At 46.5% G+C, this 13,130-nt stretch overlaps 1 long non-coding RNA gene across 2 annotated transcripts; it reads right to left on the bottom strand.

The window, feature by feature from the left end:
• Positions 1-786: 786 nt before the first annotated feature.
• Positions 787-12,244, bottom strand: LOC147376103 (uncharacterized). 2 transcript variants are annotated; one of them, XR_015160745.1, is made up of 4 exons: positions 11,430-12,244; positions 4,080-4,239; positions 2,581-2,737; positions 787-1,984 (listed from the first exon to the last, which is right to left on the bottom strand). It is a non-coding gene; the product is annotated as an uncharacterized LOC147376103 (long non-coding RNA). The 2 variants fall into 2 exon arrangements; XR_015160746.1 differs by having other exon boundaries at positions 787-1,887.
• Between the last annotated feature and the right edge of the window lie 886 nt (positions 12,245-13,130).

Below are 13,130 nucleotides of genomic sequence, written 5' to 3'. Positions count from 1 at the left end.
AGAGTGTCAGAGTCCAAGAGGTTGAGGATGGCAAGCATGTAAGGGTACAACCCAGTACAGGGTGTTGAAACCTGTTAAAGGGGGGGCTTTTGCATAAGAAGTTGATCTGGGGCAGAGGCCTTAGAGCCTGAGAGAAATGAGAAGGATATTCACACAGGGGTGGGGACATGCCAGCATGAGTATTTGAGCTTGACAGGAATGAAGAGGGTTTGGATATAGGGGGGTCGCCCAGTACACAGTTTTGGAGCCCAGGCAGGCTGAAGAGGGCATCCACACGGGGCAGTTGCAGTGATTCAGCACTGGGTACCACAGCCTAGAACGGGTGAGAAAGGGATCCTTGCTGTGGAGGGAGCAGCAGCAGGAGACTGGCTACATAGAGGGAAATTGACCAAATAAGCTAATTAATATTAAGCAGAATGGAGCTAGGTTTCTCACTGTCGCAGGTGGGAGTTACAAACATGAAAAGGGGGAAAACTAGAATCAACACTGTGGTTTGAGACTTGAAATGGAAGGACCGGTGTGAATTCATTGTTTTCAATATAAATAGAAAAACTATATATGTAAATATGTGTACACACACACGTGCATGTGAGCACACACATGAATCCTCGAGCCCAGTGTCCTGAGGAATAGTGACACCTCCAGTGTAATGAGCACCCGCAGCAACCAGATCGTGACTTCTAAATACCATTCTCAAGGGGAAAAGCTAGACCTTCTTAGAGAAACAGCTAATTCTACGATATGGTAGTCTGCCTGGGCTGCCATAACAAAATATGAGAGACTGGGTGGCTTAAACAACAAAAGTTTATTTTCTTCTAGTCCTGGAGGCTAGAAGAAGTCCAAGATCAAGGTGACTGTTTCAGTTCCTATAAAGTCTTTCTTCTTGATTTGCAGAAGGCTGCCTTCTCACTGTGTCCTCACATGGCAGATGGAAAGAAAGGAAGCTCTCGGTGTCCCTACTTAATATGATAAGAACACTTATCATATCAGATCAAGACCCCACATTGATGATCTCAGTTCAGTTCAGTCACTCACTTGTGTCCGACTCTTTGTGACCCCATGGACTGCAGCGCGCCAGACCTCCCTGTCCATCACCAACTCCCGGAGCTTACTCAGACTCATGTCCATTGAGTCAGTGATGCCATCCAACCATCTCATTCTCTGTCCTCCCCTTCTCCCACTTTCAATCTTTCCCAGCATCAGGGTCTTTTCCAATGAGTCAGCTCTTCACATCAGGTGGCCAAAGTATTGGAGTTTCAGCTTCAACATCAGTCCTTCCAATGAATATTCAGAACTGATTTCCTTTAGGATGGACTGGTTGGATCTCCTTGCAGTCCAAGGGACTCTCAAGAGTCTTCTCTAACACTATAGTTCAAAAGCATCGATTCTTCTGTGCTCAGCTTTCTTTATAGTCCATTTCTCACATCCATACATAACTACTGGGAAAACCAGAGCCTTGACTAGATGGACCTTTGTTGGCCAATTTAACATCTCTGCTTTTTAATATGCTGTCTAGGTTGGTCATAACTTTTCTCCCAAGGAGTAAGCACCTTTTAATTTCATGGCTGCAGTCACCATCTGCAGTGATTTTGGAGCCCCCCAAAATAAAGTCTCTCACTGTTTCCACTGTTTCTCCATCTATTTGCCATGAAGTGATGGGTCCAGATGCCATGATCTTTGTTTTCTGAATGTTGAGCTTTAAGCCAACTTTTTCACTCTCCTCTTTCATTTGATGATCTCATTTAACCTTAATTACTTCCTCATAGACCCTATGTCCAAATATAGTCACTTTCAGGGTTAAGGCTTCAACATATGAATTTTGGGGACACAGTTCAGTCCATAGCACATAACTGGGACAGGGAAACTATAAGTTGAGCCTAGAACATTCTGTTTTTCCAAAAAGAAAGGAAATGTTCAAAGAATGATGGAGATGTGTCCAAAAAAGTCACAGAAGTCAGTTTAAAGGGGATCACAATGACAGAAACTGGGGGAAAATAATATCATAGTAACACATTATAACCCTTTAATTAAAATAGAAAATAATGAGTCACCATTGATATGAAAAATAAGAATAAATTGAAAGTTTGATAAGGAAGGAGATAATTACATAGTCTCTAAGTACCGCCTCACAAAATATTAATTACAAAAGTCATAAAGAATAATTTTATAGTGGAGAGGGCTGGTAGACAGCACCTTAATTCAGTGATCAAAGTTAATACCAACAACAGAGGAACAAATAGAAATCTTGTGCCACCTGGTAAGGTGCAACGAGAGTCTCATAGCATCACTTCTATGATATGAGGACCAACGTTTCAAACCTAATGCAATAATGAAGCAACAGCAGATAAACCCAGCTGAAGAAATGTCTACAAAACAACTGGCCTGTAATCTTCAAAAGCGCTAAGGTCATGAAAACCAAGGAAAGACTGAGGAAAGTCTTCCGGATTAAAAGACATGAAAGGCATGACAAACAACACAAACTATGACCCTCAGTTGAATCCTTCTGCTCTAATGAACACTATTGGAGCAATCAATGAAACTTGAACAGGGTCTGAGAATTAATGGTAATAAAGTACCTACCTGAGTTCTTCTGTTTTGAAGGTTATGTTGTAGTTATATGAGAGAATATTCTTTTTGTAGAAAATAATAAAGAATGTGAAGGTGATGCGGTACCATGTCGGCAACTTCCTCTCAAATAAATCAGAAAAACAAGTTCTTCAGACTGTACTTGCAACTCCTGTCAGTGTGAAATGGTTTCAAAAAAGAGAGAAAATTTAAAAAAGGAACCAGGGAGCCATAACATAACAAATGTATACTCCACGTCCTATGTCACATTATTCTCTCATGATTGAGCAGCAGCCTTACTTCCTCCTCAGCAGAGTTGGGATTGACGTCTTCTACCTCACAAAAGCCGTGCAACTTACCTTGCTTCATATCCACCTCCACTGCCTTCGCTGTGAGTCCGTGATAGTGAATCCCTCCCCCTGTCCTAGGCAAACCCTGCCACTTCCACCTTAGATCCCACTTCTCCATCCTCCTCTCAACAGCATCATTCCATTAGCCAGTCCTTTTATCTTCAACCCTCTGTCTACAATGCGGGAGACCAGGGTTCAATCCCTGGGTCGAGAAGATTCCCTGGAGAAGGAAATGGCAGCCCACTCCAGTACTGTTGCCTACAAAATCCTATGGATGGAGGAGCCTGGTGCAGGCTACTGTCCATGGGGTCGCAAAGAGTTGGACACGACTGAGTGACTTCACTTTCTTTCTCTCTATTGGTTCTGTTCCTTCAACAACAAACCACACTTACATATCTTCACTGTTGTATTGTTTCAAAGCCCTCTCCCTTCCTCCATGATTACTATTTCAGATCTTCATCAATTTTCTCAAGCTCGCTGTTTCATCAGGATTATTAATTCTAGGTAGAAGAACCCACCCTAGTAGTTAACTAGCAAAAAAAAAAAATTTATCACATATGATTAGGTAATTTATACTATCTTGAGTAACTCTTTGCAACCCTATGGACCATAGCCTGCCAGGCTCCTCTGTCCATGGGATTCTCCAGGCAAGAATACTGGAATGGGTTGCCATGCCCTCCTCCAGGGGATCTTCCTGACCCGGGGATCGAACCTGTGTCTCTTATATTGGCAGGCAAGTTCTTTATCACTAGTACCACCTGGGAAGCCATGCTATCTCGGGACTACTGGAAGGTTGGACTCCAAAGGCATGTGGCTTAGAAACAACTCCTGCAAGCCTCTTACCAGCTCCCTCCTTCACTTCACGACCAAACTTTTGGTGAAATAAGTCTACCTTTACTGCCTCCACTGCCTTCCTCCCCTTTACTCTCTGCCCTCTGTAGTTATCTTTGTCCAGATTTTCTTGCGGCCTCCTAGTTGCTAAGTATGTGGATTATATTCCACTCTTACCTGGAGCATCTTACCTCTCCAGCGTCTGAGGCTATAGTCTCTCCGGAGACTTTCTCCTCACTTGACCTCCCTAATCCTTCCATTCCCTCACCTACCACTGGTTTTCCGCCTACCTCTCTGGCTGAGCTTTCTCCTCCACAGGTTCTTCTTACTCACCCAGCTCGCAAGTCATGCTGTTCCTCAGGTTCATTCTGTCGCTTTTGTCTCCTGTCAGCGTGTACTTCTTCCTGGGCGCACCTCCTTCCTGGGTGCATGTGTGCTCCACTGGCTTCAACTCCTGTTGTCCCCCAAGTCTTTGTCTCTAGCTCAGATTGCCCTGAGTACAAAAATAAGGTACCCAGCTGACACCTAACACTTCCACCAAGATGGACCCTGAAACTGCTTGTGTCAATGTTGTAAGTGAAAGAAAACCCCAAATATTTTAAGTGGAAAGGAAATTCATTGGAGCAGCCATAATACAGCTATGTGTTATTTTAAGCTGCTCAATTTGTGGTAATTTGCTACACAGCATTAGAAAACCAATACAGCCTCCCTGAGGCTGCAAGGGAGCTAAACCATGCACGTGCAGAAAAACACTCACCTCTCAGATCACGGAAGGAAACCAGGGCTGTTCATCTAATGAAGGTGCCACCACATGGAAACATGAAGCCAGTGATAAGGAAAACTGCCCCTACTCCCTCACCCTGTCTCAATAGGAAAGAGAGTGGAACGAGAGGTAAGTGTCTGGAGGCTACAACCATAGTCTAGGCAAGAGATGATGGTGGCCAGGATGGGGAGAAGTAGATGGATCTGAGACATATTCAGAAAATACATAAATTGCCAGAGTTGCTAGATCCAGAGGCTGAGAGAGAAGAGAACTGGGATGATTTTCAGGTTTCTGGCTTGAACAGTGTTTCTGGAGCCGCTAACCAAGATATGAAATGCTGTAAAAGGGACAGTTTCAGGGAAGAATGGAAATCTAAGGGTTTCATCCTGGACATGTTATGTATGAGCCCCTGTAAGACATTTTAGTAGAGATGTCGGCTAGGGGGCTGGGTATGTCAATCTGAAACTCGGAAGAGAAGTAGGGGCTGGAGAAATAAATGTATGAGTCATCAGCATAAAGATGTTATTTAAAGCCATGGGAAGGGATAAAACCACCAGGGGCGGGAAAGTACAATAGAATCTTGCCCTTCCACTCTCTCCTCCATCTTGCCCTCACATTTGTCTTTCTAAAATGCAAATCCAATCTTGTCGACCTGCTTAAAATTATGCAATGGCAGTCAAAGGGTTTTCTTTCCCTTCTTCTTTTAAGTTTCAATTTTACTAAAATGTTGTTTAAACTGTAAAAGGAAAGCTATGTTAACACATTGTACATTGACCTAGTTTCACGGGAGAAATTATATAGCACTGATTAAAAGCCAGTACAATATTTGGAAAGTGGAAGAGAAACGGGGAACGTGAAGAAAATATAATGAAGGCAAGCAAATAATTAAATTATAGCAAATGCGTCACTTTTAATGTTACTTTCTCAGAGTAACTGTGATCATCTATATACCCAGCCACAGATTTTAACTGTTTCAAAGGCCACCTGCTCACTGTGTGACCTTGTAAACTGCTTTAACCTTCCTATGTCTCCTTTTGCTTTTTCTATAAGGTGGGAATAATGATGCCGGCGCTATTTTCCTAGACGTTTGCTGAGAGAGCCAAGTGAGACCATGGAAATAAAAACACTGAAAAGTTTATAGGAGGAAGGGGCGGTCAAGAGCCCCTCAGGTACAAGGACTATGATGTATTATATTCGTATCCTCCCTGCCCAGCAGAGTGCCCAGAATTCATTACAGGATTACTATCAGAAAGAAAAAAAAAACACACATCAAGGGCTCCCTATTGTCTTCAGAATAAATGTCAGTGGGGGGAGAACTGAGTTGAAGATTGAGACTTGGGTGCAGATAGTATGTAAAACTGTAGAGAGTAGGAGTGAGGGAGCAGGAACAAAGAGATAAAGGGAGCCAACCAATGTGTGTGCCATAGGACACATCTGCCAAAGGTAACGGGGCTCAGTTCTGCAGAGACCCCTGAGATGCTTACTGGGTCAGTCCCAGAATTGTCCACCTAAAAGACAGGAGGATAAAACACTTACCTACCTGGGCTCCAGCCCCCTCCCTTGCATGAGGTTGTCCTAAAGTGTATCTACCACCCACCCCTCCTCAACTGGAGCAGCTCCTATGGCCTCAGAGATACTCAGAGGCAGCAGGTGGAGTGGGTCTGTGTGGAACCAGTTGTTGAGCTGTAAGCCTGAGCTTGCACAGAACTGATATGGATAGGGAATAATTAAAGTCAGCTTAGAAATCCCACTAGGGGATTAAGGACAGAAAGGGAATTTGAAGGGAGTTTGGGCGACTGTTGCAGGTTAATGACCACTCAAGAAAAGAATCCAGTAACCTAGCAACAACCTACACTGCCTTGAAGGAAGACTAGGTGTATCCAATGCCAGACACACTCAAGCCACAAACACTGAGTGTTAAAACACAACGCAGTAGGTATGGGGTCCGAATCTTATTACATGAAGTCAGGAAGTTAATAGCATTTCTGCATGTAGCCAAGACAGAAATATGGGTGGAAGGGGAAAGAAACGAGGTGAAAGGGGATATTGTACCGAAACCTGAGATGAATTACCCTATTTTAGTATGTTACCACCCTTTTGCTAATATACATGATTTAAATAGCACCATGACAGTCCCAGTTAAGTCACACAGGGCCAAAGGAGGAACTAATGACGTAAGCCTTGACATCTGTCCAATGATGAGAAAGCAGGTGATCTTCTCCCTCCCACTTTTTCTTTGATTTCAAAAATGTAGCCCTCTTTGTTCTCCGGGCTGCTACACTCCATTGCCAGCCTGGCTGTCTCTCTCACAAATATCCTATGTTAATAAACTCTTCCTCTGCTGCTTTGCCTGTTGCTGAATTCTTTCTGCACTGAGACAAAAGGAACTGAGCTTCAGTATGTCCTGATACCAGATGAGCAGTTTCAATTAAAAGACACTGTGCAAGTCCCCTCCTAAATCAGGGATTATGGGTTCAAGTCCCAGCCCGTAGGTTCGAGTTCCAATCTGAGTTTTGGATGGGTTTGAGTCCCATCCGGAAAGGAGTATGGTTTCAGAACCGCCAACCCCCACAGCAACTGAAATCAGAGGTGGTCCAAGGGATGTGATTCAAGACACCACAGCTGTCTGCTACAAGATCCAAAACTAGGGACTTCCCTGGAGGTCCAGTGGTTAAGACTCCATGCTCCCAATGAAGGGGGTGGAGGTTTGATTCCTGGTCAGAGAACTAAGCTCACAAGTGCTGTACAGCATGGCCAAAATACAGAGAGGCTTTGCCCTGGCATCTGTCCTCCCGTAGCTCACAGCCCCTCCAAAGGGAGCTTTCCTGCTGTTGAACTCTGATGGCTCTTTTGCACCTCACAGCTCTGCCTGCCTCCCTGCACCATGGCTGATTGGACCAAGGACAGATACCCATCCTGTCTCAGTCAACTGGCTCTTATAAGAAAGTACCATAGCATGGGTGGCTTGAAAAATAGAAATGTATTCCTCATAGTTCTTGAAGCTAGAAGTCCAAGATCAAGGTACCATCTGCTTCAGTTCCTAATGCGCTCTCTCTGCCAGGCTTACAGATCCTCACATAGAGAAGACAGAGGTTATCAGCCCTGGGATTCCCTGAAACCACCACACCCTCAGTTCCATGGCTGTCTGACCCCTCCTACCCTTAGAGATGGTCCCACAGGGGAGTCTGTTCTCATCCTGGAGATCCGCCTGCCCTTCCCGTCTGCTTGGACAGCAGACTAAGCTACTTAGCTTTAGCCCAAGAGTATCTGTTTTGATACCTCTTCTACATGTGATGACATTTTTGGTCTCTTCCAGAAGCTTATCCCACATTGCCTCAGTCACTGTGGGTACCTTGAGCTGTTCTGCTTGTAAACTCTGCAGCCACCCATGTCGGCATCTGTGGACCGTGACTTGATCTCTGGACACTGGGAAAGGAAGGTCAAACCACCTACAGATATTTCTCCCCTGACTTTGGGGTGTCCTACACAGGGTTGCAGCTACATCATCTCTTGCTTGGAAAACTTCTCAAGTTCCCTAACTGGTCTCCATCCAGACCACCCTCTACACCTTAGCCAGAGTGACCCTGTTAAGTACAGTTCTGATCTTCCTGCTCCTTTCTAGAGACTCTTAGCAGCCTCTTCATGGCTTCAAGTTCAAGTCCCCACTCTGACAAAGTCTACATGATATTGCTTTGGCTCACCTCTCCTGACATCAGCTTTCAACCAGAAATTATTAGGTTGCCCAAGTTCAGTTTCACCCATGGACCTTGATACATGCTATTTGTTCCACCTGGAAAGTTCACCTTCCTGCCTCTATGCCCAGCCTGCCCGCCCCCACCCCCAGCCTATGCCAGCCTCACCCCTGCCCACTTTCAGATGTTAGCTTGAACACCACTTTTTCCGAAACCGGAAGACTGACATCTCCCCGCACCAAGCTAGTACACTTGCTCCCACTTGTCATACTCAATTGAATTTTGTTTGTTTGTCTATCTGTACTGTTAAAACCTTGAAGGCAGAAACCGGTCCTGAATCTTCACCATCCACCACAGTGCCTGGCTCATAGTACTTGCTCAATGCCCAATGGATGAATGAACAAAGGCCCTTCACCTCTCTTCTCCAGGGGTCTGTGGCTCTCATCTCTGGAAGGCCTGCCTCCTCCACCCTGGCCTGTTTCTGCCACATGCAGCTGCTGAGTGTTGACTTAGTAGACAGATGGGTGCTGAGGTGAGCTCAGCTCTCTTGTGGTCTCTGCTGTCCTGGGCATTGTCACAGCTGTCCTGTTAGCTGCCTTGTGATGTGTCAGACTGGCATCGCCATCACCAGCTTGGGTCCAGCCCTATAATCCATGCAAGAGTTCCCTCCAAACCTCCAAGTGGCAGGGGAATTACTTGCCGTCTGGTCATCCTCTCTGCTTGGGTAATCAAAGCTGTCACCCAGGGTGTCAGATGACCACTGGAGTGTGGACTCTCCCTCTCCTGACCAGCCTTTGCCAGGCTGTAGAGTCATGTTTCTGATGGCAGTTGAAGCAGTTCTTTATCTTTACCAAAGGGATCCAGAGCTGGCAAGACCCTGAGCGTTGGAGTTGCAACCACTTTGCTTCTGTCTCTTTGTACTGGTTCAGTATGGGGTTTGAGAGTTGAGGTCCAGATTCACACAGCCTGAGATGGATCCTGCTTTCACCACTTGCTAGTAGAAGACCCTGAGCAAGTCTCACGAGCTTCTTCATCCTTTGATCTCCCCATAGTGCCTTCTTGTGGGATTGCTCTGTGGGTTAAGTGAGACCACAGAGCAATCCCACAAGCCTATCAATAAAGGCTTACAACAGCCTATTGTATGCACCTGTGCTCAGTCACTAAGTTGTTTCTGACTCTTTGCAACCCAGGACTGTAGCCTGCCAGGCTCCTCTGTCCATGGGATTCTCCAGGCAAGAATATTGGAGTGGGTTGCCATTTCCTCCTCCAGGGGATCTTCCCTACCTAGGGATTGAACCCACATCTCTGGCATTGGCAGGTGGATGCTTTACCACTGAGTCACCTGGGAAGCCAGAACAGCCTCGGTCTTCACCTAGATGAGAACCAACAATTATCTGCCCATAAGGGAGGTGAGACCCTGTGGAACATTTCTCATTCCCTCTCTTCCTTGTCTATTTCTTCCCTCTCACTTTCCGTCCTCCCTTTAAGCCTTTCCTCTGGGGGAGGTATTCTTCCCTTCCCACAAGATGATGGACCCAGCCCATTTTCTTCCTGGCCTTCCATTCTTTCAGGAGAACATCAACAAGGTCTTGTCTTCTGGGGCTCTGCTAGTCCTCTGAGAACCACAGAGGAGGGTAGAGGAGCAGGTTATGGGTATTACGACCCTGTGTCAGCTTCTCTCCATGAGCAATGCTGCAGTCTGCTTTTCCCTGAATGAGCTAAAAGCAAACACTCCTTGCTACAGCAATGGTTAGTTGTCTTCTAAAGACTACAGTCTAGGATATGTAAGGAATGCATATTCTTCCCATTAACACAGCTTTGACCCTATTCTTTGGGAAGTAATTATCCAGGCCTTATTATGCTAAAAGATCATTCACCCAATTCTTAGCATGGTTTTTATCACAAGAATCTCCTGTTAACGGAACAGGCTTTTGCCTACACCCTTTCCTCCCTGTAATTTCTCTGAGCCCTGTTTCCTTTTTTATTAATGGCTGTTTTGCTTTCTGCTTATCCCACCATCCCCTTCCACCTTCCTAAATCAAAGCATCAGCCCCCTGTGGGAACTCCCACTCAGCTGCAGTTGTCATCCTGAAGGGCATCTCTTGAGCCTAGCTCACTGCAGAGAAAAGTAATGCATCCTAAACCCAACGCTGACTTACTCAGGTTACCAGCTCCAGCCAGCTTTCTCACAGAGCCTGGGACCCTGAAGGTTCCCACCCAATCCCAGCACCGTCCCTTAGAATTGTGATGCTCAACTTTATCCCTGTCTACCCACCCTGTGGGTAATTGTTCCCACATCCCTAGCATCCCTGGAGTTTTTTTCCTTTATGCCTGTTGCATTCACCAGACAGTCTTGAGGTAATGCTCAATTCCCAGTTCTGAGTCTAATCCCAAATCCTTCCACAGCTGAGCAATATACCCCTCCCCACCAGCCAGCTGAGATCCTTATCCTCGCTCTCCATCTATTGTATTCGAGGGCTACCATCTCTAAATTTCTAAACATATTATAACAACAAATATTCCTTCCAGGGGAAGGGAAGCCCTGCCCCTAGCCCCCAGGTCTCCAAGAGTTAATTCCACCTGAATCCCAAGCCCCATACACTTCCAGGGGCCGCCAATAACCAGGCGCCCATAATGGGCACTCCCTCTGCCCCAACTTTCTAAGATTGCACAGCAACCAGAGCCATTAAATCCAGAAGCTAATTTATAAGGAAAACAATGAAAAGTCTCTCCATAGGATTCCAGTGGAAGGTCCCGCCCCGACTGGTGCTCTGTAAAGAATGGAGAAGGGCACCTGGAGAGAAATGTCTATTAACGTTCAAAAGCCCCCTGGTGGAATGGAAGCTGACCCACTGCAAAATGGAAATCTGCCCCAGCCCACGGGAGCCCACCCTCAGGATCACTTTATTTATCCTGCAAACAGAGTTGCTAATGGGAAGCAGCAATAGCACAGCCAGGTCCCAGCTCAGGGGGCAGCCGGTGGGCCTGGGTGCTTTGGAGCAGTGCTATTTAGGAAAGAGGAAAAGGAAAAATCAAGTGAGGAGGTAGGAGGGAAAGAAAGAGCTGGAAAAACTGAAAAGAGTCAGCGGCGGGCAGAGGGGACAGTCTGGAAGTCTTTGCAGGCCCCTGAGGAGACAGCCAACCTTGCTGGAAGGGAAGCATGGTTAAGGTCTTCTGTTGCTCATGGTTGGGGGCCGGGGCCTTGGAGAAGGGTAGACAGAGATTCACCTTGAGTCATCCCATGAGTCAGAGGCAGGAGGCAGAAATAGATCTTATGACCCGCTGTTCCTTGTCACAGATGCATGGAGCATCTTTAACCAGGACTCCTGAGTGGGGTTGGATTTGGCTGTTCTTTGAAGCCAGGTTGGCGCATTTGAGGAGCTGTCTGTCCTCTCCCATGCCAAAGCAAGTGATTTACAGTCAAGAAGAACCAAGATCTTCAAGCAGACATCCATGGCCAAGGCTCCCGCTCGCCTCACATCAAGTGCACCTGTTTGCCCTCACGGCCAGCTGTGACTCATCTGCTCTGTCTCTCCTTCACCTCCACCGCCTACTCACTTCCACATACCACACCCAAGTCCTCTAGGACAGCGGTCCCTGACCTTTTCGGCACCAGGGATTGATTTCTTAGAAGACAATTTTTCCACAGACCGGGGGCGGGGGGAATGGTTTGGGGATGATTCAAGCACATTGCATTTATCATGCACTTTATTTCTAATCTAATGCCACTGCTGATCTGACAGGAGCTACCAGTTCTCAGTGCAGAGGCTGGGGACCCCTGCTCTCAGACTCTCAGTTCTCAGTGGAAACTCTTGCACTCAGAAAGCCTTCCTTGATTAGTTCCACCCAATTCTGATCTTTTCTGTCGCTTGTATTCTTGTAGGGCTCATGAAGCATGTCTGGATTACCTACCTGACAGCCAAGGTTCCCCACTGCCTTTCATCAGAACTCAGATTTGCCTCTGACACTCACCCTCCTCGGGTGCTTAAGGAAGGGTCCCTTCATGTTTTGAACTTCCTGTGTGAGGATGTTATTGTTTTTAAAATGTGGGTTTTATTGTTTTTCAGATATGGTGAGGCCAACTGATCAGGAGCTGATGACCGTTGAAAAGACAGTTGCAGCTTCTAAGAGGAGGGAACATGCTTATACTGGGGCGGGGGTGGGGGTGGGGGTGGGAACACATAGGGAAGCCCTGGGGCAGATCTGGAGGCAGAGGGAGCAGGGGAAAGTGGGCAAGAGCTTTATTGCAGTTCCTGCAGGCAGTACAGGTGAGGTAGGGCAAGCAGGCTTAGGATTGGCTAGGTGAATAATTTCTGGCTCTGGGGATGTTCCTACTTGCCTGATACCTAGCCCCTGGGAGGATTAGGAAGGTGGCCCAGAGGATGGGCACCCTGGGAGAGCCTGATGAAGGGGGTGCTTGGGCTATGAGATCCAAACTAGTTGGTTTGCAAACAAAAAGCCTATTTGCAGGCTAGCAGATTACTCTTCTCTGGGAAATGAGCCAGTGCTGAGAGGGGCCGTTTCTCTAGGGTCAGCCAGAGGTCAGCCAGATTGACCAAGAGATCAATCCATCAAAAATACAGAAAATGGAACTTCGCTGGTGGCACAGTGGATAAGAATCCGCCTGCCAATGCAAGAAACATGGTTTTGATCCCTGGTGCAGGAAGATTCCACATGTCCCTTAGCAACTAAGCCTGTACACCACAGTTCCCAGAGAATGCTCGCTCTAGGGCCTGTGCTCTGCAACAAGAGGAGGACCCACAAGGAGAAGCTCTAATGAGTGGCCCCTGCTTGCCACAACTAGAGGAAACTCACACAAAGCATTAAGACCCAGTGCAGCCAAAAATAAACAAACAAAATACAGAAAGTGGAAGAGTGTGATTAATACCATTAGACTTGAGGCTGTGGCAGCCATCTTGGGACAGACAG

This window comes from Bos grunniens, chromosome 3 (assembly GCF_055505025.1).
Source record: "Bos grunniens cultivar Pamir isolate PY7600 chromosome 3, Bosgru_T2T1.0, whole genome shotgun sequence".
Taxonomy (NCBI): domain Eukaryota; kingdom Metazoa; phylum Chordata; class Mammalia; order Artiodactyla; family Bovidae; genus Bos; species Bos grunniens.
This window is presented reverse-complemented; position numbering and strand designations above follow the sequence as displayed.